Raw genomic sequence first — 7,112 nt, 5'->3', positions numbered from 1 at the left:
TATGTATACTTTTTTTTTTATTTATGTAAGTTTTACACAATAATATAATTTTTGAAACAAAAAATAAATCATGTTTTAGTGTCTCCATATTCTGAGAGCCATAGTTTTTTCAGTTTTTAGGCGATTATCTTAGGTAGGGTCTCATTTTTTGCGGGATGAGATGACGGTTTGATTATCACTATTTTGGGGTCCATATGACTTTTTGATCGCTTGCTATTACACTTTTTGTGATGTAAGGTGACAAAAAATGGTTTATTTAGCACAGTTTTTATTTTTTATTTTTTACAGTGTTCATCTGAGAGGATAGGTCATGTGATATTTTTATAGAGCCGGTCGATACGAACGCTGCGATACCAAATATGTATACTTTTTTTTATTTATGTAAGTTTTACACAATAACAGCTTTTTTTTAACAAAAAAAATTGTTTTAGTGTCTCCATATTCTGAGCCATAGTTTTTTTATTTTTTGAGCGATTGTCTCAGGTAGGGGCTCATTTTTTGCGGGATGAGGTGACGGTTAGATTGGTACTATTTTGGTGGGCAAACGCCTTTTTGATTGCTTGCTGTTGTACTTTTTTTGATGTAAGGTGACAAAAAAATGGTTTATTTAGCACAGTTTTTTTTTTTTTTACGGTGTTCATCTGAGGGGTTAGGTCATGTAATATGTTTATAGAGCCGGTCGATACAGACGTGGCAATACCTAATATGTATACTTTTTTCCCCCCTATTTTTTAGCAATTTTTTTAAAATTTATTTGGGAAAAATGACGTTTTTGTTTATTTTTACTTGAAACTTGTAATTTTTTGGGGGGAAATGTTATTTTTTTAACTTTTTTTTTCACTTTATTTTTCGGCCCACTTTGGGACTTGAACTTTTGGGGGTATATTCCTTTACAATGCATTCCAATACTTCTGTATTGGAATGCATTGGCTGTATGAGTAAGGCTCCATTCACACGTCCGTGGTGTGTTGCGGACCCACAAATTGCCAATCTGCAAAACACCCGCCCGGCACCCCTATAGAAATGCCTATTCTTGTCCGCAAGCTGCAGACAAGAATAGGACATGTTCTATCTTTTGCGGAGCTGCGGACCTGAAGATCGGGCCGCGCTCCGCAAATGCGGATGCTGACAGCACACTGTGTGCTGTCTGCATCCATTCCGTTCCCATAGAAAATGAATGGGTCCGCACCCGTTCCGCAAAATTGCGGAACGAATGCGGACCCATTTGCAGACGTGTGAATGGAGCCTAAGCCTCCATTCACACGTCCGTGGTGTGTTGCGGACCCGCAACACACCTGCCCGGCACCTCTATAGAAATGCCTATTCTTGTCCGCAAGCTGCAGACAAGAATAGGACATGTTCTATGTTTTGCGGAGCTGCGGACCTGAAGATCGGGGCCGCACTCCGCAAATGCGGATGCTGACAGCACACTGTGTGCTGTCCGCATCGATTCCGTCCCCATAGAAAATTAATGGGTCCGGGAACCATGCCGTAACGGTACGTCATGTGTCCGTAAGGGGTTAATACAGACCATCAAGGTCACCTCGAACCACCATCTGGCCTGTGTCCCTTACACCAGAGTGTGCCCCAGAGAATTCTTGTGCCTTTCTCCTCTTCAATTATGCAAGCTTGCCCAGGGACGACGTAACCGTGAGTAACCAGAACTGTATTTACCTCGGCCCACCTAATACTCACCGTGACCTCGCGTATAATTTCCCCTGTCGGTCTGGCATACCGCAGGTGCTGCGCACTTACATCGGGATTTGAGAAGAAACCAGACCTGCGCCTGTCAAGCTATGGAAGAACTTCTACAGCAATTGATAAAGAAAGCAGAAGGACATGGGGGTGAAACATGGCTCCCTGCTTGCCTCCAACAAGTACAACAAAGCGAGGATCGACATCGGCAATCATCTGATACAGCCTGCGCTGCCTCCGGTGTTAAGAGCGCGTGGCTGGACGGGATCACGGAGAACATCGCGTCATCTGCGGCCAACGGAGCTCCTCCTTCTTCCCCTCCCAAGAAGAGGATCAGAAAAGAAAGGAGGACCTTCTCTCCATCTCAGGAACGGGGAAGACGCAGACTTCAAAAACAACAAAAAACTTCTGCGACACTAGTCGCGAGAAGAGAAGAACGGCACATCAGTTCAACTCACCAATGGTCAGCTGCAACGTCGGAGATGAGATCTCGCGCACCTGCAAAAGAATACCCATCTGTCAGCGCACAGGATGGTGAGCATACATTCAATAACATTAACAGTGAAGCAGTAATGCAGTGAAATAAACCCCCCTATTCCCCTGAGGAAAAAATTGGCCAGTCCATTAACCAGGATATGATACAACTTTTTCAGGAAATTCTGGCATTCATGGCTCAGAAGGAATCAGTGCCTAATCAGGAATATGCTTGGTCATCACATAATTCTTCTTCTGATTCAGAATGCCAGATTTACCCTGAAACCTCAAAAAACTCAATTAATGAAAAACGTCTTGTGCCTTCAGTAGAGATAGGTGGAGGAATGAAAGATAGTGCATTTGGTGAAACAATGCCATGCCAAATCTCACCATTGGGTTTTCATTTACCCAAAACAGTGAAAGAAAAAATATGGCATAAAGAATTTGTGGATGTTTTTTCACTATTACCCTCCAAAAATGAGTTTAAAAAAGATGATGAAGAAAAAAGAAAAAGTCCTCAAAAATCCTTTTTCAATTGGTTGCAAGGATTTTGTATATACTCGGCGGTATTAGGGTAAAAACATCCAAAACTTTGTAGTGGATTATTCCATCACGTAGACTGCATTTTAGAAGCTTACAGAAATTTTGAAGGAACAGCTTGGTGCTCATACGATGAGTCATTTCATCATAAACTAGCAGTTTATCCAGATCTAAACTGGGGTCATAAGGATTTAGGATTATGGATTAATCTTATGCTCCCACAAAGATCTCACAATTTTCGTCCCCAACTCCCTAAAAAAGGAGTCTGTTTCTCTTTCAACGAAACATCATGCAAATGTAAAGGTAACTGTAAATATACGCACGAGTGCACTTTCTGTGCACTTTCTGTGCGTCAAGAATTTCAAGAATAACTGAAAATACTGTTTCTGGACCATTTTCTTCTCCACCATTTGAGAATTTTAGAGTGTCTCCTCTAGGTCTACTCCCCAAAAAAGAAGTAAATAGCTTCAGATTAATACACCATTTATCCTACCCAAAGGCTCAGTAAAGCTTGAATATAAGGGGCCCAGTGATGCATGGAGAATAGGGGCATCACGTGGTCAGATTCAGGAGGACTGTTGGACCGTATGCCCCCAAGGTATAGCATGGTCACAGTCAACAGAACTGGTGGACCAAGATCCCAATGTGTCATGTGGGTCACAGCCAGGAGGCTGCTGGACCATATGTCTGTGTGAAGCTGGATTTCCCAGCGTGAACATTGACCTATAGGTGAGATAGGCAAGTGCGGTGTTAGTGAGAGCCTAGACTGGCAAGGTTTGTTTATTTTTGTTGTGTGACACTGGAATTGTGTTCATCGTGCCAAGTGATGCCAAACTTGGAAGTTTGGTGTGCTGTGTGACAAATAAAGCACTGTTTGTTCTTGAAAACCACCTGTTTGATGAGACGTCTTGCATTGCCACCCGAAACAGAGAGAGCGATCCTTACAATATATACAAACACAGAGCTGTTATGTGGCTTTCAAACTGATGTGACCACTGAGGCCTGTGACTGGCCGCAGTGGTGTTGAGACCAAGCAGCTTCCGGGGTTCTGTTCGGCGAGAACCAGAGCAACCGTGAACAGGAGAGTGGTGTTTTTTATGTTATGGGTCAAAGGTTAGGACCCCAGGGGTTATTGACTCTAAGGTCAGGCAACCCCTTTAACTATTAGCATGACAGTAGTAATTCTGTCTTGCGCAAGTGTCATGTGCTCAGTTATACTCCTATGTGTGTGCACATGTTCCCAGGTTTCTTTTACTACAGTAAGTCAAGGAAACTATGTAGATGTATGTCATATACATGCTCTAATAGAGAGAAACCTGTGGATAATTTAGGAACTTCATGTACTATAACATCAAAAGGTAAAGACAGTCCCAGTCCTTCCCATCCTTCCTAACCAACCTCTTTAATGTCTTCTTAAATGGGTTGTCCCACAAAAAACAATCTACATTTTTCAAACCAGCTCCTCGATCTGTATACTTTTGTAATTGCATGTAATAAAACATTTAGTAGGCCACTGAGTAATTCAATAAAATGTATTTGTATGGCTTCAACTGCTGTTTGTTCTTTTCCTTATTTCTCTGTCCACCTTTGTAACATCACTGACGTGGACACACATGCTCAGTTCTATCCTTTATCTGCTACCAGCTTTACCCCCTGTTAGAAGCTGTGACACTCATCCCTTTGACAAAGGACACACCACCTGATCTGCCAGCCTGGAAAAATCTAGCAGAGCTATTGAAGTAATGAATGGGTAGAGCTCTGGATACATGTGGATCATGTGCAGGGCTGTATATACATATATATATATATATATATATATATATATACATATATATATATATATATATATATATATACATATATATATATATATATATATATATATATACATATATATATATATTTATATATATACAGTACAGACCAAAAGATTGGACACACCTTCTCATTTAAAGAGTTTTCTTTATTTTCATGACTATGAAGGCATCAAAACTATGAATTAACACATGTGGAATTATATACATAACAAACAAGTGTGAAACAACTGAAAATATGTCATATTCTAGGTTCTTCAAAGTAGCCACTTTTTGCTTTGATTACTGCTTTGCACACTCTTGGCATTCTCTTGATGAGCTTCAAGAGGTAGTCCCCTGAAATGGTCTTACAACAGTCTTGAAGGAGTTCCCAGAAATGCTTAGCACTTGTTGGCCCTTTTGCCTTCACTCTGCGGTCCAGCTCACCCCAAACTATCTTGATTGGGTTCAGGTCCGGTGACTGTGGAGGCCAGGTCATCTGGCGCAGCACCCCATCACTCTCCTTCATGGTCAAATAGCCCTTACTTTCAAAGTTTTCCCAATTTTTCGGCTGACTGACTGAACTTCATTTCTTAAAGTAATGATGGCCACTCGTTTTTCTTTACTTAGCTGCTTTTTTCTTGCCATAATACAAATTCTAACAGTCTATTCAGTAGGACTATCAGCTGTGTATCCACCTGACTTCTCCTCAACGCAACTGATGGTCCCAACCCCATTTATAAGGCAAGAAATCCCACTTATTAAACCTGACAGGGCACACCTGTGAAGTGAAAACCATTTCAGGGGTCTACCTCTTGAAGCTCATCAAGAGAATGCCAAGAGTGTGCAAAGCAGTAATCAAAGCAAAAGATGGCTACTTTGAAGAACCTAGAATATGACATATTTTCAGTTGTTTCACACTTGTTTGTTATGTATATAATTCCACATGTGTTAATTCATAGTTTTGATGCCTTCAGTGTGAATCTACAATTTTCATAGTCATGAAAATAAAGAAAACTCTTTGAATGAGAAGGTGTATCCAAACTTTTGGTCTGTACTGTATATATATATATGTACAGTTGTGTTCAAAATTATTCAACCCCCACTGAAATTGAGTGTTTTGGCCAGTTTGACATTGATTTTGATCATTTCAGTCATCTTGTTTACAATTAAATCAAAGAGGCACTTACATAACATTTATAATGAAATAACCACAAAAGTCTTTTCTGTGCTCACATCATTATCAGTTTTATTCAACCCCCAAGTGACATTCAATCTTAGTACTTAGTACAACATCCTTTTCCAGTTATAACCGCTTTTAAACGTGAAGCATAGCTTGACACAAGTGTCTTGCAGCGATCTACGGGGATCTTCGCCCATTCTTCATGGGCAAAAGCCTCCAGTTCAGTCACATTCTTAGGCTTGCGCGCTGCAACTGCTTTCTTTAAGTCCCACCAGAGGTTCTCAATCGGATTTAAATCTGGTGACTGCGATGGCCACTTCAAAATGTTCCAGCCTTTAATCTGCAACCATGCTCTAGTGGACTTGGAGGTATGCTTGGGATCATTGTCCTGTTGAAAGGTCCAACGTCTCCCAAGCCTCAGGTTTGTGACGGACTGCATCACATTTTCATCCAATATCTCCTGGTACTGAAGAGAATTCATGGTACCTTGCACACGCTGAAGCTTCCCTGTACCTGTAGAAGCAAAACAGCCCCAAAGCATGATTGACCCCCCGCCATGCTTCACAGTAGGCAAGGTGTTCTTTTCTTCATAGGCCTTGTTCTTCCTCCTCCAAACATAACGTTGATCCATGGGCCCAAACAGTTCTAATTTTGTTTCATCAGTCCACAGAACACTATCCCAAAACTTTTGTGGTTTGTCCACATGACTTTTGGCATACTGCAGTCGACTCTTCTTATTCTTTGGAGACAGCAAGGGGGTTCGCCTGGGAGTTCTGGCATGGAGGCCTTCATTACGCAGCGTGCGCCTTATTGTCTGAGCTGAAACTTCAGTACCCACATCTGACAAATCTTTTTTCAGTTCCTCAGCAGTCACACGGGGACTTTTCTCCACTTTGCGCTTCAGGTAGCGCACAGCAGTCGAAGTCAGCATCTTCTTTCTGCCATGACCAGGTAGCGTTTCAACAGTGCCCATTGACTTGAATTTGCGAATGATGCTTCCTATGGTGTCTCTTGGTATGTTTAACATCTTTGCAATCTTCTTATAGCCATTGCCCTTACTGTGAAGAGAAATCACCTCTTCTCTTGTCTTCCTGGATCATTCTCTTGACTTCACCATGTTTGTAAACACACCAGTAAATGTCTAGAAGGAGCTGAGTATCACAGTCCTTTTAAATCTGCCTAATTGGTGCTTATTATGCTTGATTGCTGCTCCTTGACATCCACAGGTGTTTTCAATACCTGATCGAAAACACTTGAATGAACCTCTGTGGTAGTCTTTAAGGGGTTGAATAATTGTGTCAATGAAGAAATCACAAAAAAAAAACATTTAATACTGTATTACAAAAACAATTGATGTCATTTTAGTTGCATTTGGTTCTTTAAAAAGTCCTTGTAAGATTTCATTCTGAACACAATTATAAATGTAC

This window comes from Bufo bufo, chromosome 4 (assembly GCF_905171765.1).
Source record: "Bufo bufo chromosome 4, aBufBuf1.1, whole genome shotgun sequence".
Lineage (NCBI taxonomy): Eukaryota > Metazoa > Chordata > Amphibia > Anura > Bufonidae > Bufo > Bufo bufo.
The sequence above is the reverse complement of the archived record's forward strand: the minus strand, read 5'-3'. Positions refer to the sequence as shown.